At 40.4% G+C, this 21,307-nt stretch overlaps 1 protein-coding gene across 3 annotated transcripts in view; it reads left to right on the forward strand.

Moving 5' to 3' along the window:
• Positions 1-21,307, forward strand: part of LOC131693373 (multiple C2 and transmembrane domain-containing protein) — a 105,089-nt gene that overhangs the window by 38,537 nt on the left and 45,245 nt on the right. The gene's annotated exons all lie outside the window — the stretch shown is intronic.

The raw sequence follows: 21,307 nt of genomic DNA on the forward strand, positions 1-21,307 counted from the left end.
CCACGATCTTGAGATACTATGTGATACTGAAACGTCGCTTGAAACCAGGGGCGGATCATGGAGAAAGGTCCGGGAGCTCCAGATCCTGCCGAAAATTTTCAACTTGTTAAGAAATTTTAAACTAGTTTTAATTTTAAAGTAGCTACCCCTCACTGCATACTCCCTCCGGGCCGGTATGATTGACGATTTTTAGAGTGATTGCATAACCTTTCTATATGAGAAAGACAAAAATGTACCAAAGTCCAAAAAAAGTCAAAATACAAATTTGATTTTGAAAATTTTTCATTTCATTCATTATATGGGAATTAGCTGTGTGGTTGCACTCTTCAACTCGTAACTCCGGAACCGGAAGCCCAATCAATAAAAAAATTCAATAGGAGCCGATGGGAAGGTTGTACCTTTCATTTGAGACTAACTTTGTGCAAATCGGTCCAGCCATCTCTGAGAAACAGAGGTCACATTTTTTCCACATACACTCATACATACACACACAGACATTTTCCGATCTCGACGAACTCAGTCGATTGGCATATGACACTCGGCCCTCCGGGTTGGGATTAGATTGACGAATTTTAGAGTGAAAGAGAAAGGCAAAAACATTTTTGGCAAATGTTGAAAGTTATGCATTTTTTTGGTGAGCAGCTCTATGTTTCATAGACATTAAATCAATTTTAACTTCTCTTCCTATTAAATAAAGACCCTTATTACAGTACATCTCTACAAAAACGAGATCAATTTGAAAATAAATCTGAGGACTATGATTGATTACAGAACTCTGTAATTTTCTATTGGAATGTTTTCAGGCAGGAATTTGATATTGATGATATTAGACAACTGTGAAATGAAGACCAATAGATCAGGTACATATCAGGACCCCATTCCGACAATTTATCAAAAGTCCTCATGATGTTTACAACAACAGGTTATCAATCTACGGATCAGATAATTGTTATTGTAATATTGAATTAAATCAGTCTGCATCAATAAATTTTCAACTTCAATCCAATATTTTTTTTGGGTGTGTTGGGGGGGGGGGGGGGTTGTATGGTGTTAAACCCCAAAACCTTCTCTGGGCTACGCCGTTGCTTGGAGTTATTTATTTGGCTTTTCATTTTCCGATATGTTTCAGATCGATCCGATGGTCATTAGTTAGAAAAATTGCAGTCAGAAGGTTCGCACAAATGAACATTTTTGCACTGATAAGTTATCAAGTTCCTTCCAGACAACTTGGAAGTGTTCGGTGCGGTGATTATTTCTAGCGGTTGTAGATAGAAAAATGAAATACAAAATTCGATTTGTCGAAATAATGTTTGGCTTATTTCAATGGATTATTTCTATATTGAACAATAAATAGGCGACAAAGAGTAATCCACAAACAACAAGCCATAACTTTTAAAGTATTCAAAATAGATACTTGAAGTCTTCAGTAAAGTTATTCGCAAAAGTAAGAGCTACAAATTTGTAGAAGGCATCATTTCGATATAATCACTTCCAAGAAAATTTGTGAAAATATCTCACTCATAGGGGGATTAATCAGCAAAAGCACAATACCAAAAGAAAGGGCATATTTCCTCCATTAAATTCTCCGAAGATACTATTGACCTAAAATAAGCCGTTTTGGCGTTAATAATAGATTGCATGTTTTTGGTCATATTTCTGGCAATGGGAAATGATAAAAATCTTTCGTCCGCATTTAATGTTAAATATCTCTTTTGATAATAGTCCGATTTCAACAATCTATAGTTTGTTCGAAAGGTATTCGTTAAAGCTGTCTAAAAACATATAAATTGTTAATCTATATTGTAAATTTCGGTAGATAATTCAAAAAAACTGCAAAAAACGCCATTTTTACGCATTCAAACATTCATATCTTGGAAACTAAACATCAGAATCAAAAACAAATTAATAGCGTTCATACTGTTTTTTAGTTCTTTCATTTAAAATTGGTTTGGATAAGATCGGTTCAGCCATTGCTGAGAAACACGAATGAGAATTTGTCCGTTACATACACACACACACAGACACACACACACACACACACACACACAGACATTGTCCCAAATCGTCGAGCTGAGTCGATTGGTATATAAGACTCGGCCCTCCGGGCCTCGGAAAAAATCTTGAAAGTTTGAGCGAATTCTATACATTTCTTTTATAAGAAATGTAAAAAGGTGCGAAATCGGCAAAGTCCCCAAAAGTCGATTTTTACAAAAAAAAATTTTTTCGAGATAACATAAAATCTCGACATTTCATGCATTTTAAAGATGTTTGGCATCAAAAATACGAATTCGATTTCTGAAATTTCATGGGGTCCCCCTTTGAAAAAAAAAATTGAGTTCTGGCTTATATGGGAATTTCATATGTGACCGGACGATTTAGTCTATATTTCCGGACCCATATAAGCGATCCGTACGAAATTTTATAGACATCTGTGGGGATATTATAGCTATCATTTGGAACTAAGTTTGTGAAAATCGACCCAACCATTTCAGGGAAACTGATGTGAGTTCGTAAATTTTGAAAGATGGCCGCTTTTCCCGGGCACTTCCGGAACCGTCTATGGTGGTCAATGTAGTCAACGAAAGTTTGGTTGGCCGTCGGTGACCTAGAACAGCAAATTTAAGTTGTTTGAGAGACATTTTAGCGAAATTTTTACCTTTTTTGCTTTCATCGGAGTATCGGTTTGAATCACAATTTGCTATGTGATCGCACGCCACAACCTGTAACTCCGGAACCGGAAGTCGTATCGGGATGAAATTAAATAGCCATTTAGGGGACGCAATACCTTTCATTTGAGGCCAAGTTTAGTCGAATCGGTCTAGCCATCTCCGAGAAACCGATGTGACTGTTATTCTGAATTTAGATACTTCCGCCGGGGCTTCCGGAACCGAGGATGGTGGCCAATGTGGCCAAATAGACTTTGAATGGATGTTAGTGACCTAATACTACAAATCGAAGCAGTTGTGGTCGTATTTTGGAAAAATTTTCACCTTTATACATTCATTGCAGAATTTATTAAAATCGACATTTTCTGCGTGTTCGTACTTATCACCCTGTAAATCCGGAACCGGAAGTCGGATCCATTAGAAATTCAATAGCAGCCTATGGGAACGTTGCACCTTTCATTTGAGACTAAGTTTGTCAAAATCGGTTCAGCCATCTCTGAGAAAAATGAGTGACATTTTTGGTCACATACACACACATACACACACACATACATACATACACACATACATACACACACACAGACATTTGCCGAACTCGACGAACTGAATCGAATGGTATATGTCACTCGGCCCTCCGGGCCTCCGTTAAAAAGTCGGTTTTCAGAGCAATTGCAATACCTTTCTATTGAGAAAGGCAAAACGTTCTTCCTGTTAAACTTTATTTGAATTGTAGTTTAATTCGCCTTCCTACCTACTTGCCAGTAGGGAAGCCACAAAAAAGTGGCTCTTCAAGGTGACTCTTTAAACGAAATTGTGCAGCTCTTGGTGCACAGATCTTTCTCTTTTTCGTTTTCAAGCTTCTCTTTTTTGGCGGTCGTTCTGCACATCGCAGTGTTTTTGTGTGGCTCTATTTTTCATCGGTGTATTTCGCTCTTTGTGGCACATTGTGTGAACAAATAACAAGCCTGCCTCAAACAACGTTTTACAACTATGAAGATCAGATTACACCGTCCTGGGAGAGCATAACGTAGTTGGTAAGTCCATTACAATGTTCGAACTTCCACCACTGCATATATTGTGTTAGGCCCTTTGCCACTATCGGTCAGAAGTCCTAATAACTTTTTAGGATCTGCTCAAAGCGTATTCCGTTTTCCGACCGTACTTGTACATTACAGCGTCATCTATAATGATGGAGATCTGACTTCGTGTTTTTTCTCTATATATTTTGATTGCCACCGGCTGGCATGGAGTAGAAATGGCTGGGGATCATTTTTGATATTCCTACCCTGCAGTAGTTTATACCTGTTCAATTATAGGGGCCCCTAAGCTCAGTAGTGCCCAGGGGTCCCGAGTGACGTTAAGACGGCTCTGCCTATATCCATTTACCATTTACCCTATCCTGGTTTTTTCAACGACTTGTTTCTAGAGTGGCTGAACTCAAATGACATTTTATGTGTCAAAACTCCTCGCTGTATATTTTTTTCTGATTAGGAAAATTTCAAAAGTAATTTGAAACCTTCATGAGAAGGGTTTGGTCCCCCCTTCTTACACCGCCCGCTTGCGCACGGGCCTGTCGCTATGTTTTAATGTGTCCAGACCAATTCCCAACGCATATCGATTTGAAAAAAAAATCGTTCTAAATTATACGTCTGTAATCTGTGGTCGCACTTTTCAACTTATCCTCAGAATCCAGAGGTGATTTACTGTTAATCAGATAATAAGCAATAAACCAATTTCATTTCTTTCTGTATTTTTGATCTAGTCTTGTTTGAAATACATTAAATATTATAAAGACTGACGTTTTTAACGCGCGGTGGCAAGTATATTGTCACCTATTTAAATTCATTTTATTTTTGTTTTCTTTGTAATTTTTGCTACTCATGAACCAAGTTTTCGTATAAAAATAGGTGTTTTTACAAATTTGCATTACCCAATTATAGGGCCTAGAGTATTTTATTCAAAATCGAGCTAATTTTATTTGTCCAAAAGGAAATCGCTGTATTTTTTTTTTTCAAAAAGCTCTTCACTAATCTAAAACTTTTCACTGTATCTCAATAAAAAAGATGTAGAAAAATTGCCAGACTCCTAACAAGTAGATTTTATAAGATTAGAACACTTAACACTTCATGTTCCTACGCTATGAACGAAACGAAAAGGTGGCAATATAGTTGCCACTGCCTTATACAGGGTTAAGCCCCCTCCGAAACAAAATCTTGGTTCCGGGCCTATCAGTCGATTTCAGCTAGAGCCAAATATTACACAGGAGCACCCTTCCTTGCCGACAACGGTCAGGTTCCAACCACAAATTACATACATTTTAACAGCTGTTGCAGTTGAGGTTAGAACGTGACTCAGTTTCATCACAAACAAAAACAACATAAAACTACCAAATGCCAATAACCAAAACAGCTCAAATTCAATTATATAGCCACCCTGATGTTTTGGTATAGTAACACATTTGTCTCGCAATCCAGTGGTCTCATGTTCCAGTGCCCAACTTAGAATGACTTATAGTAGTATCGTAGCACTAACCCTTCAACTGTCCCGTGCGCTCTGAATCTGCAAAATAGAAGGACAACTACCGCAGCGGAAATACCATGCTTTTAGTTCGCATCGGCAAGAAATCAATTATACATTACATACGGTACTCTCTTGGATGCAAATAACCGAAGCAAACCATATCCTTGTTTCATTCGATTAGGAAATTTAATTAAAGCCCCCATTTCCTGCACGCGCCATCTATTCATTTCAACTTGAATACAAAAACCAACCGATAGGGAATAGAACTCTTCCAACCGTGGGAGTTTTTTTCCCGGCGATGAAACACCCATCACCATTTGTGGTGTTTTCACTTATCCAGCTTATGTTGACACTACCGTTCATCGATAATATGAGCGAAACGATCTGTCATTCGTTATATTACACAGTGAATGGAATTGGCTCTGCTTCGTATCAAACTCGTTCATGTTTTGGACCAAAAGTAGGAGATGCTCCTATTTCGCCAGGTGTAAATTATCCTTTCAGAGTGAGAAAAGTGTTTTCTTTTTTCGCACCGCGTCATCCTCTACGTCTCGTGTTGGTATTGAACTTTGCCTCAAGTGCAACGGTACCATACGTACGTAGATTGATGTAAACGTATAACGGATAACTTTTCCCCTTTTCAATCACGTCCTGATGCTAGTCCAGACCGATTCTAGTGTCTACCACCTCCTGCTCATCGACTAACTCTTCACGTTGATGGCAGCTCGGGTGGTATAGCTACTTGAGCAGTGATGAATGGACGAAAGTGGGACAAAGTTTGCGCTAAACTTCAGCAATTTTGCTATGACGCTGCTTTCGGCGGCAAAAAAAAATCGGAAAGCATCAACTTTATTCGGAAAATGTTTGGACTAGTGCAAGGTGAATGGAACGTTTTATTTTTTAAGGGGAATACTTTACGTTTAGTAGATTGCACTTCGGAACTTAGTAGTTTTATATATTTGTAATTTGTAATTTATTAAACGTGCGGCAACCTTTTACATGTGTTTAATTTAAGTCAAGGAAGTTACATGTTTTAACACTAACAGGGGGAATATTATTTATTTTAAGTGTCTAAATTCGGATCGGCAAGACATTCGCAGTTTTCGTGACAAAAAATCAATAAAAAAAAATCTATATTGTAGCTGATCTTGCTTTCTCCAATGAAACGATATATTTTACAAATCAACACTTTGAAGAATGGTATCGTCTATTGTTTTGCCGAATCAACTACAACGTAATCTACCAAACTAATGGCATTTTCGCACCAACACACAGTGGGGCGAAACTGAAAAAAGACGGTCAAAAGTCTTTCCTGAGTTTCACAGATGTTTTCATGATTTGATGTCTTCAGGAAAGTTTCCTAGGACTACATCCCACATCTTTTAGGATAAGCACCTTAATTTTTCTTAAGGTGCAAGTGTCACCTAAAAAAAATTTTTTTTTAGCTCGGCAACCAAAAATTTTTTTTTGCGCGGAATCTTGTAGAGCAATTTATTTTGAACAACTTTGAAGAACATATTTGCCATCTATATATTTTTCCTTAAGTGATATGTACGTTGCACCTTAAAATCAATTTTTCAACATTCTCTTCTACAACTTAATTTTTTCTACATTTGTATATTCTAGAAAGTTTTAGATACCGTCGAAACACACAACTTTTCTGAAGACTCCAATGATGTATGACATGTGTATCGGGGTATAAATCGATTTTTCTTTAAAAAATACTCTTTTTCATTATAAAATTTCTCAAAATTGTGAAACTTTGTGAACCAAAACTCAGCATGATTAAATTCGCCATGTTATGTAGTAAATGTAAGCGAAGTATAACAATCCGGACTTTTCGGGTTTTTTAGTTTTCCTACATTTTTATACTGTATAATGCATGGATATTTCACAGTATCTATAGAGCGGGCGTTAGTAAATCAGCACGTCATAATACAGAATACTAAACTCAATGAAAAATATTTCTTCTATTATCAACAATCAACATGTAAAAACAATGAAAGTGTATGAAGCACTAATTATACATTAGAAGGACGACCAAATTGCTTTTTACGCGGGAACATTACACGCTTAACAGTAATCCAATTATTTATTGCATTAGTAATATGAATATTTTATTGTGAATTATTGAAAATAAAAGAAAACACACATCAAAGCAAATATCATTCTGAATCACTCTCAGAGCTTGCGTTATGTGGATTTTTGAGTAACTGGAACGAAGAATGAGAGGGATAATACCAAAATTATGTAATCTTTCCAAGATTAATCGTTTTAGGCATCTTCTTCTATATATATAAAAGTTAATGTTTGTATGTATGTGATTTATGGACTCCCAAAAGGCTTAACCGATTACCCTAAAAATTTATACGTAGTAGATATTTGTTATGGAGCGTGTTTGTGTGCTATTGGTTGGGGATTATCTGCCATGGCGCTTCGGAACAAATTGTGTTTACTCCTATTTCATTGAAAGTCACAGCAACACGCGGCGGGTATTGGCTAGTTCAATATAAAATACTTCTAATGTATAATAAGTGCTTCATACACTTTCATTGTTTTTACATGTTGATTGTTGATACTAGAAGATATATTTTGCATTGAGTGTAGTATTCTGTATTATTACGTGTTGATTTACTAACGCCCGCTCTATAGATACTGCGAAATATCCATACATTATACAGTATAAAAATGTAGGAAAACTAAAAAACCCGAAAAGTCCGGATTGTTATACTTCACCTACAAATACTACATAACATGACGAATCTAATCATGCTGAGTTTTGGTTCACAAAGTTTCACAATTTTGAGAAATTTTGTAATGAAAAAGAGTATTTTTTAAAGAAAAATCGATTTAAATCCCGATACACATGTTATACATCATTGGAGTCTTCAGAAAAGTTGTGTGTTTTGACGGTGTCTAAAACTTTCTAGAATATACAAATGTAGAAAAAATTAAGTTGTAGAAGAGAAAGTTGAAAAATTGATTTTAAGGTGCAACGTACATATCTCTTAAGGAAAAATATATAGATGGCAGACATGTTCTTCAAAGTTGTTCAAAATAAATTGCTCTACAAGATTCCGTGCAAAAAAAAATTTTTGGTTGCCGAGCTAAAAAAAAATTTTTTTTAGGTTACACTTGCACCTTAAGAAAAATTAAGGTGCTTATCCTAAAAGATGTGGGATGTAGTCCTAGGAAACTTTCCTGAAGACATAAAAGCATGAAAACATCTGTGAAACTCAGGAAAGACTTTTGACCGTCTTTTTTCAGTTTCGCCCCACTGTGCAACACTTCCAACATCGAACGAGATCGCTTTGAAAATAAATACTATGAAGCAGCTAAAAAACCGTAACAGATAGCATCATACGTCTCTGATTTCCATAACAATTTCGCGGTTGCAATAATCCCTACACCACACTAACTCATGGCTGCACAAACGCTTGGAAAAGTGCCAAAACTTTTCTCCGACTCGGTCTCAGCCGGATCGTATCAAACAAACATAAACATCAAATAGACCATCTTAGAACACGCGCCAGACCGGGTAGTGGAGGTAGGAAATACACTATGTATACACCAGTGAGCACACAATTCTAGGTTTTGATTTTACGGCCACTGGTGCCTTGCGCTGACCGTTGAGAAACGAACAGGAGACCTACCAGCAAGAGCCGGTCACCGAAAGTGTTTTGGAACGAACGAGCAATCGTTGGCGAGTTGGAAAAGTTGACGCCCGCCACTCACAGCATCCCGTCCAGGTGGGGATACCTACCTAAATACATACAACAAACTAGCAAATTGTTGAGGAATATATTCGCCATGCATATTGCATTAGGGTTGAGAGTGCACTTCTGTGTGTAGGTGGATGGAATGGAAACAAAACAAAGCGCTGCTGGCGGAAATAGTGCACAAAAGAGTGAAATAATTATTTTAATCCGAATAGTGATTCCATTGGAGCTTTCCATTCCGCTCTGGAATATTTACGATAGCAGGTGAGCGGAAATTAAAGGACCATTGGAATGGTTATTAAACTGTGGAAATGGGATGCACCGTATAGTTGAAGTAAGGATCGAATAGTCCAGCAGTAATCAAAACGAGGAGCTGGTAAACAGACGGCGCTGAGTGAAATCTGAGACACCTATTTACACTACAGAAAACACAAGATTCACTGGCAGCTCGTTGGACTGCACGTAGGTTAGTTTAGTTAGAACCCTGCCAAACCGAATTGACTGAAATTGTAAAAATAAAAGCATTTTATTGCGCTTTCAAATTTATTATCTCGATATCTGTTTCACCTGAAGAAATATAAATTATTATTCATATCCTTCACATATAAGTTTCAATACTCTGCTGATCAATCTAGACAGATTGTTTATAGAATATAGAATCGATATAGAAGAGGTAGAATACTATGGTCGAAATATTGACATACGATTTAATTTTTTTTATTTATTTGCTATGCGAATTACAACAATGGACATTCAATAGTTCCAAGAATTTGAAGGAATGTCGAAAGTTGCCTTAAAACTTCTGATCTGGCAGGCAACCTGTCGATGTGGTGGACAACTCCGTTTTCATTGATCTAGTGTACTGCCACTATTAATATTTGTGGTGTATCATGCAAATTTTATGCTAGGTCAACTTCATAATAAATTAAATTTGAAAACGAAACGACATTCAAAACTTGTGTTTATTTTCACGCAATGTGTTCGACAGTACTATCAAACATATGAAGGAATATAACGAGTGATCAATAAAAATGAGAATTTTTTCAGTAATGTAGTTAAAAACAACAAAATTTCGATGAATTTCGAATCCAGGTGGTCAACTGCTTCGTATCCTCTGCCCGCCATTTATTTTTGTACACAAGGTCACTGAGGGAGCCGAAAAAATCCTCAATGGGACGACACTGTGACAAGTTGGTCGCTTCCTTTCTTGCGGCACCAGCGTCTTCTTTGCCTAATGGGACGACGCCTTGTCCGGCCAGAAGACGTACTTCCCACCCGCATGATGCTCCTTTAAGAACGGCAGAAGAATTTTCTCAATACACTCCTCCTGGTACACTTGTTGATTGATGGCCAGACCACTCGACTTGAACCACGGCTTCGAAATCCCTCTGTCCGTTATGGCGATGTACAGCATAATATTTTATTTTCTAATTTATGTTTAAACTCATATTTTACTTCGGAGGGTGTGGTCGACTTGTCGCTGGAATAGTAGCTGTCATTTCCTGGAATGTGGGTCTTCGAGAGCGGAAAATAACTTTCGTCGTCCAGCACGAACGACATCCCGCGGTAGTTCTTCGTTATCCACCGGCACTACGATTGCACGATCGCTATCTGCTCGTCCGTGTGCTCGGGGGACCGTTTCTTCTTCCGACAGATAATGTCCTCCATCTTGAGGGCTCGGTGAACCAAGGTATGGGAGTAGTAATATTTTCGGCCGGTGCTTTTTTTACAATGGAGAAGACGTTTACGTCCTAACCCAGTACACGTGCTATTGGTAGGTGTCCAAGCTACCACACAGCGTGTCGGGCTCGAATGGTGACGCTTCCATTAATACCGACTAAAGTCCATTGGGCTCCGCCATCGTTCCCCCCAGGAACTACCTCTCGGTATTATTTCTAGGGGGATGGCTGTACTTGATGTACTCATTCACTCTCGCTCACGTGTCCATACGTCCTGTATGAGGCTTACTTGGGTGCTCTCTCTATCGCACCTTGAGTCACTCTCTAACACTCCACATGAGGCTGACTTTTGTGCTCACCCTTAACATACCGCGTGAGACTGACTTGGATGCTCACCCTTTCACTCCTCTGCTACGCCACAAGGCATCGATAGCTTGGCATGAGGCAGTCCACATATACGCCTATACACTCGCTCTTCTGCCTTGCTTCGGGGTGGCTGGGTTTACCCCTTACGTGGCTGCCATTCGCTGCGTCAAACCTGCCTCAGCATGAACAGACCATTCACTACCTTTTTTGCGCTCGGCCTTTTTCGCTCCAACAAACCAATCACTAGTTAGCCGTGCCCGTCGTCTGTTGCTCGGTTCGCCAAATTACCTGTAGCCTACAGGTAATCTGGGTGGTAGCAGCCGTGACTACGTTCCACTTCTCCACCGATTGACACATCCACTGAATAAGGGTATTAGGGGTTGTGTCCCAGCCACAGACGTCAAGCATTGCTCTTCTTTCGACGTCGAACCGATGACATACGAACAGTATGTGTTCGGCAGTTTCGTCTACACCTGGGCAGTCCGGGCAGACTGGGACCTCCGCGTGCCCGAACCTGTGGAGGTACTGACGGAAACAGTCATGGCCTGACAGGAATTGTGTCAGGTGGAAGTGAACTTCCCCATGGGGTCTTCCCACCCAGCTCGATATGTTAGGTATCAGCCAGTGGGTCCACCTACCTTTCGAGGAGTTATCCCACTCACGCTGCCATCTGGCGACCGAGGTCACCCTGGTGCGCTCGCGGGCTCCTCTATTTCAACGTAGCTCTAAACACTCCTCATCTTCCCGAATGACCAGCCCGACTGGAATCATGCTCGCTATCACGCAGGATGCATCGTGTGATACCGTGCGGTAGGCAGATGTCACTCTGAGGCACATCACGCGGTAGGTGCTCTCCAGTTTCTGTAGGTAACTGGTTACCCTCAGTGCTCTTGACCATGACGGACCGCCGTACCTGAGGATAGATACGACAACGCCTGCCAGTAACCTACGTCTACTGGCGCACACCTTTGAGCTGTTGGACATCATCCTCGATAGAGCCGCAACAGCAGTCGACGCTCTCTTGCATGTATAGTCGACGTGGCTGCCGAAGGTCAGCTTGTCGTCTATAATGACTCCGAGAGACTTCAGACTCCGCTGTGAAGTGATCGCGACTTCTCCCACATGGATAACTGCATGTTGTGCCGACTTGCGGTTGTTGACGATAACTACCTCCGTCTTATGATGAGCGAGCTCCAGGCCTCTCGCGCTCATCCATTCCTCCACCGTGTTGATCGCGTGTTCTGCGGTTGGTTCTACCTCAGGGATTGACTCCCCGTAGACCTCCAAGGGTACGTCGTTGGCAAAGCCGACGATCTTGACCCCAGGAGGGAACTTCAGTCTCAGAACCCCGACATACATGAGGTTCCATAGCACCGGGCCTAGGATCGAGCCCTGCGGGACTTCGGCGGTAATCGGAACCCTTTTCTGACCGGTATCGGTCTCGTATATCAGTACGCGGTTCTGGAAGTAACTTTCCAGGATCCGGTACAGACCCACCGGTAGGCTAAGCCGGTGTAACGAGAGCGCGATGGCATCCCAGCTTGCGCTGTTGAATGCGTTCTTCACGTCAAGCGTCACTAACGCACAGTATCGAATGCCTCGCCTTTTTCGTTGGATCGCTATCTCGGCAGTATTTATCACTGAGCTGAGAGCATCCACTGTGGACTTACCCTTCCAAAAGCCAAACTGGTTGCTTGACAGGCCGTCCGTACCTTCAGCGTACGGGGTTAGCCTGTTGAGGATAATCCTCTCAAGCAATTTGCCAGTCGTGTCGATCAAACAGATTGGTCTGTACGCCGATGAGTCGCCTGGCGGCTTCCCGGGCTTCGGCAACAGCACCAATTTCTGCCTTTTCCATCTATCGGGGAAACGGCACTCGTCGAGGCATCTCTGCATAGCTAGCCTGAACATGTTCGGGTTCGCTATGATCGCTGCCTTGAGAGCGCTGTTTGGAACTCCATCCGGCCCTGGAGCTTTGTTCATTGCTAGGGATTTAGCCACTGCGAGAATGAAGAACTCAGGACCGGAGCCACCATTTCGGCCGTGTCCGCACTGTCTCGTAGTGCAGGAGGCCAGGGGCTTGTGGCTCGAGACGGGAAGAGTACTTCGATAATCGTCTTGGCCATCACGATCCTGTAGGCGTCAGGTTGTCGAAACACGCTCTCTTGCTGCTTTTAATGGCCTGTTAAGGACCAATTTCGCAGCTCGAAACACTCCACAGCGGTTCTCTCTTGCATCCTCGGTGCGAGCTCTTTACATCCTACGTCTAGCTCTGAGGCAGGCTGATCGTAGAGCTGCAATCTCGGCACTCCACCAGTATATCGGGCATCTGCCGTTTCTTGGCAGGGTTTTTCTCGGCATAGTGGCGTCGCACGCGCGTCATAGAACAGCTACCAGCGCATCCTCGCTTAGACTGTCGGTGTTGGCCTCCAGTCCCAGGGCCGCGGTGAAAGCTTTGCTGTCGAAGTGATTGGACTTCCACCCGCGTACCTGACAGGGATCTCCCGCTCTCGGATGCTGCACACCATGGTTGATCCTAAAGCGGATTGCTAAATGATCGCTATGGGTGTAGCCTTCGTCTACCCTCCATTCCATGCCTGGAACCAGACTCGGGCTGGCAAATGTTACGTCAATCCACGCCTCCACCCCGTTTCTACGGAATGTACTAGCGGAGTCATTGTTAGCTAGCACAGTATCGAGTTTCGCAAGCGCCTCCATTAGCGCTTGGCCCCTGCTATTTGTACAGCGGCTGCCCCACTCCACTGCCCCCGCTAAAACTATCGGTTTCCGGCCCACTAGGTCTTATGAGAGCCTGTGGATCATCTGGTTGAACTGTTCTATGGGCCACCTTGGTGGAGCGTAGCAGCTGCAATAGAACACACCATTGATCTTGGCAATCGCAACACCCTCGGCGGAGGAGTGTATTACCTCTTGAACTGGGAACCGTCCCGTTGTACAGATTGCCACCATTTTAGACCCGTCCGACACCGAATTGCCGCAGCCGGCAGGGATGTTGTACGGGTCTGATAGGAGGGCAACATCTGTCCTCGACTCCGAGACCGACTGCCACAGCAGCTGTTGGGCTGCTGCACAATGGTTAAGATTTAGCTGTGTAACTTTCACGGCTTCTTCTTATTTGCCTCACCGAAGGGACACGAAGGTCCGCCCATAGCATGATTACGAGCTTGCTTCTTAGCGGTGCAGATAAGGCACTTCTGCGCCTTAGTGCAACCCCGCTCCTTATGCCCCTCCTCGCCGCAGCGACGATACGGCCGGGTGTCACGCAAGCTCGATCCGTCCTTGTTGTCGAACAACTTTTTCAACGCTTCCTTCTTTTTCTTCGTCATTATCATCGCTGAATGGCCGCTACCGGCCTTCCACTTCACGCTCAGGCATGCCAGGATCCGGTAAACTGTACTCACGGGTACGTTTTCGTATCTAAAGTGGTCTGCCGTAAACTTTTTTTCCACGATGACCATGCATTTCGTAAAACCGTAAAACACGCTCACGAAGTGCTTGCTTTTTCGACGCCATCTTCGATTGAACTGACAGCACGCGAGCCACCCATGCCACCCATTTCTACGGTGTCCAGAAAGAAATTCTCTTGGAGAGAAAAAAATTACGCTCTTCACTTCACAGATAAAAATATTTTGTAATTTTAAGTTTATTTTCATGCACATATTTGGAGCATGAATATAAATGTAATATTAAGTTCCACCACAAATACACACGACTTGTCGTGCTTTCTTCAACGAATTTTATTATAATTTTACACGTGGATTGAAAATTACGGTTTCTTTAAACGGAAAACAATGCACCTCAATGTATTTTTACTCGAATAATGTTGTAAAATGAATGACATGTAATATTACACGAATGAAAGTGTAAAATTGTATGCTGTTTGATGCTCCAATTGATTTTAACGTAATTTTCAATCAAATTTTGGATTCAATCGTTTTATGTTTACATTCGTATTGATTTACATGTCGTTTAAATTTCATTATTTTTTGGTGTGTTTAATTACAGAAACTTATTGAAATCATTCTCATTTTTTATTGAACACTCGTTAGGTTACTTTTCTAAAGACCACTTATTTAACCAATCGTTCAAGTTATCATTTCTGCATGCGATTGGAAATACGACAATTAGAGTATTTGAACATCTTTTCACATATCCATTTGGCATTTGGATCACAGTTGGAGGTAAATAATATTGTACAGCTTACTCGTTTACTAATTTGCATTGTTTCCGTTTAAAATACCCGTTTTCTGCATTCAACGTTTAAAGAAGTTCGCACATGGGGCAACAGGGAAAACACCACAAAAATATTCACTATGGGTTTTGTTCTATCTATTCCAACGGTGTCGATACTGCCGCGTTAGAATATCTAGAATAAAATCCACAGTAAATATTTGTTGTGGTGTATATCCTGTCTCTTATTGCGTATTCCGATCAGAATGAAATATAAAAATTATAACAATTATAATTTTTGCAACAAATTGTGCTATAAATATGGTCTTGTTAGTAGTTAATATAAGAGAATATTATATATGATCTTCTGATCGGGATTGGCTATTGTTTCACTTCCATTTCTGGGATATCTCTACTCGTCTGCTCATCTGATGTAAGGTTATGAATTCATTGGTAATTGAACATTTAAATGACTTGTCGAGTTTCACTCGCGAATTCTTTTATGATAGCGATAGTAAACTATGCGATTCCTTAGAAGTTTGAGATAGACCGGCGTGAAATCTTGGCAAAAGTGGGACCTGTCGTACATGATCTATTCTGTAGTAAAGATAATGAATATGCAAGTTTCAGCTAATGTGGACTAAGAATTTGGGATCTTTCTGGAGTCAATTTCCAAGCAGCCAAAAGTTCGTAAAAGTAGGCTTCTCGTTTTAAGTAATTTTTCAATACGTTTTATGTTCTAATAGCGGCTTAAGCAGCTTCAAAGTTCGCTAAGAACTTTATGTGAACTGCAAAGTGTGCTTTTTAAGTATTATCCGAACTTCTGGTTGCTTGAGTTACTTCCTGTAGATAGGCTTTCATATTTTTGGTTTCTTGCATATACCAGCTATTAAGTTTATGCAGCTTCTCTCCATCGCGCACCGATTAAAAATACTGATCTCTTTGCTAACCGGCCCAGGATAAAATAGAGTCGGTGTTCGTTCTTCTTATGTAAAAAATGTTGGGCAATTATAATGAAGGCGCGACATAAAAATAATACGAATAATCCTAGAGAGAATAATCTTGTCTTTAATTATGTTGTTTCATAGCTTGATGATTCTAGTGAATACAATAAAAAACCGATCCCTAGTCCAAAGACAAAATATTAACTATTTCTTGATGTAAAACGGCAAAATTTTAAGTAAAGTAACTAAAAACCTCCGAATTTTCAATTCATCTATTTATTAACAAGAGACACAAAAATTAATTCCAAGATGCCGAATTGGTACTGCAATTAGCATAAGCATAAGAGATCGCCCGTAGTTGCTACTTCATTATTGACCAGAACCAAATTAGGTTGCAAAATGTTCATTGGAACAACATGCTTGGGAATAACATGATGAGCCACATTGTACAATCCATACTGATCCCTGCATGCTGATCAATACCGACGCCGGCCACGTCCGAATGCAGATCTTCTGGGAAAAGAAGGAATGTTATTCCGATACATGTTGCTGCTAGAGACCGAGGAATCCTCTGCATCTCCACATGTATCACGGGAAGGGGAGAGTTGTTAGTAAGTGTGCCAATAGCGATTAGCATGTAATAATTGCTCTGGGCAGCCGGCTGCCGAGAATTTGGGAAATTTATCATTTGTTGTATTAATACGATTAGTAAAATAAGCTGCTTGAACTCCGGATAGCCGGCTATAAGGAGCATTGCTTATTGCTTTTTTATGAATCATTCTCACAGTTTTATGGATTTTCAGTTTTGTTTTATGGAACATTGACAACTTTTTTATGGATCGTTTTACAATTCTTTATGGATTATTTTAAATATTTTATATGCAAAAGTACATTTTCCCGTAGGAATTCATACCAATCCGACCCATATTAAGACCTCAACAATATGATAGCCATCATTGCCGGCCGCCCCCATCTCCATCATTCACGGGAAAGGATAAAGGATCAGATAGACGGGAAGTGTTGATGCTACACCTACTTAACGGAAGGACGACGGTTCATCAGACTCTTCCATAGGTGTCGCGGAGTTGGTGGTTTGGAAGGGAATAGGGTCTAGAATTCGCTCCAAGCAAGCGATGCGACCTGTAAAGCATAGTTTATAAGGTTGTAGTTTAGTTAGTTTACGAGAACACGACCGCTCGAAAAAGATCTTGTTTAGTTTTTGGTTCTTTTTAAACTCTGGGTAGCCGGCTACCGAGAGTATCCTAGCAATTTCAACTCCACACGGCCAACCGTGGGAGTATTGCCTAGAAAAGCTAATCTTATCTGCGTAATGGGCCGGATCACTATTTATTGCGACATTATTTAGACTAATTTCGTTATTCCTTCTCTACGATATATTTTGCATACTACCGAGTGATAACACGTTATACAGACAAAGAGTTATGATAGCTCGAGATGTTATAAATCAACGAAAGTATTTCCTATTTTCCATATCGGATTGTTTGTGAAATACACGTATAACGATTATATCGAACATTGAAGGGAAATACAGAGGATCGTTAATCTGATGCACGGGCTTGTTACAAATAACGGAACTTGACATTAGATTCATTAAAACAGACGCGGCCAACTTTCCGAATAACATTTTTACAGTATTGTCTTCTCGGCTAGATCCGTTCGCACCCTCTCGTTCTGCCACTGCATCCAGTCGTCGCCGGTCTAAGGACAAAATGTCATCAATAGACCTAGACTCGCGTGGAGGCATGAGATAGAATTGAAAGCTAACCAATGAACATGACAGTAAAACACTGATTCTTCGTGCTGATATAACTGAAGGTAATTGCCAACCGGTCCCCGAACCTTATACATGATTGAAGACATCATTCCACTCAAATAAGGCCATTTGTTTCCCCTATGTTCTGTGGATCGGTTCCCCCGTTGGCAAAACAAACCCTAAACAAACACAGAAATTATCTTGCTCAGTCCAAAGAAAAGTTGGCCGACCGGCGGATACGTGTTCTCTCACAGTGCCATCACATCAACGAACACCCAAAATTTACATGCGACAAAATATCTGCAATCCCGAATATAAAAGAATCAAAACCTCTAGTCATTTGCAATAAGAAAGCTTAAAAAACAGTTGAATATCCAAGGCGGCTCATTTTTAAAGATACCACCGGCGATGAAACACCCAATAAAAAATAGGTGACAAGGGACGCGGACGAAAGTAGCTGAGCACCGAGCGACTGGTTTGCCACCTATTTTTCGCGCGAAGAATTTTGGGGCGACACCTGGTAGTCGCTAGTCGCCGGTGAAACGCCAATTATTTGAATATGGCAATTTTTCTTATCGCCGTATTTTTTCCTTGTTCGGATCGATTTTTTGTCGTCACTAACGACTTACCTTTCAATATAGGGGCCCCTTTTCAAAATTTCGAAAGAAAAATGATGTAAGATTTTGAACGCTTATATCTTTTGTTGTACTGAATGGATTTAATCAATTTCTTCGGCATTTTGTCGAAAATATTTGTACCAATGTTGTATTAAATTTTGGAATATGTAGGATATTCATTATCAACGGAAAAATAGTGTTTTGAAAAATCTTTCGAAAACGACTTGGAAAAGTGAAAATTTTCAGCCCATCCCGCACAGAGCCGTCAAAATGGTGCAGCAAATGAACAATAAAATAATGAAAAGTTTATATAAAGGTCCACTACATGTTTGTTCCTATGATTATTCGTATTGGGTTGCTTGACGAGAGCAGTTGGTGGGGGAAAGTCGGGATATTAATTTTGGTTAAGCCATTAGAAGTCGGACGGAAAGGAAAGGCTCATGCACGCCACGAGAACGAGCGAGAAAGCGATAGTAGTGCATATTAGCGAAAGCGTTACGTACATTTTGAACCTTATTAACTTTTCTTCTACAAAACGGATTGCCGATCTTGTTTCATAAATCGGAAGGAAAACGTTCAATGCTTGCTACCGATACGTTCTTTGCTATATAAAATTTGTTTAAATAGTTCGAAAACTACTTTAAATGAAATCAACATTAATGATAAAACCTATAAATAGGGGTGTCGCAGCTTTTCTCAAAGCCAGACGTGTGTAAGACGCAGTGCATAACAGACTTGCGTGGTCGTGAGAAGCTGCATCGGACGACCAATCAAATCAGCTACCATCGGAGAGAAGAAGAAAAACGTTGGTGGAGGTGGTGGCGGTGAGAAGTCCAAAAAGCCAAAGGCTAAGAAACGCAGTCACTGAAAAGGCGGTAGTAACTGCCACTAAAAATGCCACCAAAACATCGAAGGCTGCAAAGCGTACTCATTCGGTGTGAGCTGCGAAAGGGGAAAGATCGTACGGATGTACGCAGTAAAAACAATCGTCTGCAAGGTTTGAATTGTTTTAAAAGATTCCCGTCTTGAATCAACATAGTTATCCACAAACCGTCCTTATTAGGACAAAGACAAAAGGAAAAAGAATTTAATTAGAAAGTTTCTTTTATTAACTAGTATTAAGTTTGCGCTTGGTAATTCTGTACTTTTACCAGTGAATCATAAGAAAATGTTTTTCCAATCTACAAACCCGAAGGTTTTTGCAAATCCTTCCAAAAAAATCAGTGAATGTGGCAACTTTACCACTAAGCGAAAGCTACACCAAAACGAATGATGAAAATATTTTCATTTATCGAACAAAAGGACGTCCTTCCATCTGCATTGTAAAGTCAATAATTAGGAACACCATAATGAAAACCGTGCTCATTCGGTGTGAGCTGCGAAAGGGGAAAGATCGTACGGATGTACGCAGTAAAAACAATCGTCGGCAAGGTTTGAATTGTTTTAAAAGATTCCCGTCTTGAATCAACATAGTTATCCACAAACCGTCCTTATTAGGACAAAGGCAAAATGGAAAAAGATGGGTTGGTAATGTATATGACATAACAGGGGTGTCGTGACCACACTTCGAAGTTATTTCAAATCTTGCAAAGCATAAATTGACATAATTTCAATGATTGTTCCTTTATGAATGAAATGACAAATTTTCAGGTCAACGCGGCAATAACTTTGCAATTTATAGAACAATTTTATATTTTTAGTTATCATATATTAACTGTCATCTCTTCCAAACAACTTAACCCTCTGCTGCCAACCACGTGGTTTTGCAGGGTTAAGGAGAATCATTGTAAAATGTCCAATACATGATTTTATGTTGTTACCTCCACTAAAACCACTTCAGAACACTCCCACCTGTCATACATGTACATTGTCTGCATGTTGAAATCATTATATGAAATTATTGACCTGTATTCAACGCGGAGAACTCGGTAATAAAATTGTTTTGCTGAATATACTAACGAACGGGATCCCCAGGAAAATTTCGCTGAGCCCGGTGAATCGAACTTAATGCGCAAAATTTAGCCATTTGAAGGAGATACAAGCAGAATTTTAAGAATATGAGCATCGCGGTTATGTCCCGGACATTACCCGCCCCTAGTTTTTCGCTAAGCGTGTTCATTTCTGTACGGAAAAGATTCCGATGGTTGTTTCGAGAGATTTTAACATTGATATTTCAAAGCAAGAAAATTGTTCATTTCATGAATGAATGTCTCAACAAGCTTAGAATCCAGCGCATCCCCTATCAACGCAGACGCCAACAACAAAGGTTCTTTTCAGAACCACCATAATTATTATAAAGAATAACTTGAAACATTCCCACATATTTCATTGAGTATCATTCGATTTGAATTACAAGTCAAACGAGTAGTCACGACACTCCGGTTATGTCCTAGACATTACCCACCCATCTTTTTCACTATTTTTAGAATGTACACTGTGTTTCTAGATGTTTTCTGTGCACTTTTATTGTCCTTGCATCGGGAATCGACGGTCCGTAATGTGAGGATTTTTTTTCCTTTTGCCGGAAATCGATTTTCACAAACTGTCACCACTCGCGTCAGTCGAAAATATGCCGAAAAATGCTTTTATAAGCCACTTCACTTTGTATAATCGTTCAATTGAACCGTTATTCACACTTTCGATAACCGGGAGGCAGTAAACTGTGCCGAAAATGTTGAAAATTAACCGACTCGAAGGGAGCTCTACGAGAGTCAACCGCTCGCGACGAAGATACACACTCGAATCAGATACCGAATCGGTACTGCAATTAGGACCAAATATTAAAATTCAAAATTCACACGTTATGCAGTTGCTCAAAAATTTTCCTATTT

The sequence above is a fragment of the Topomyia yanbarensis genome, chromosome 3 (assembly GCF_030247195.1).
Source record: "Topomyia yanbarensis strain Yona2022 chromosome 3, ASM3024719v1, whole genome shotgun sequence".
Lineage (NCBI taxonomy): Eukaryota > Metazoa > Arthropoda > Insecta > Diptera > Culicidae > Topomyia > Topomyia yanbarensis.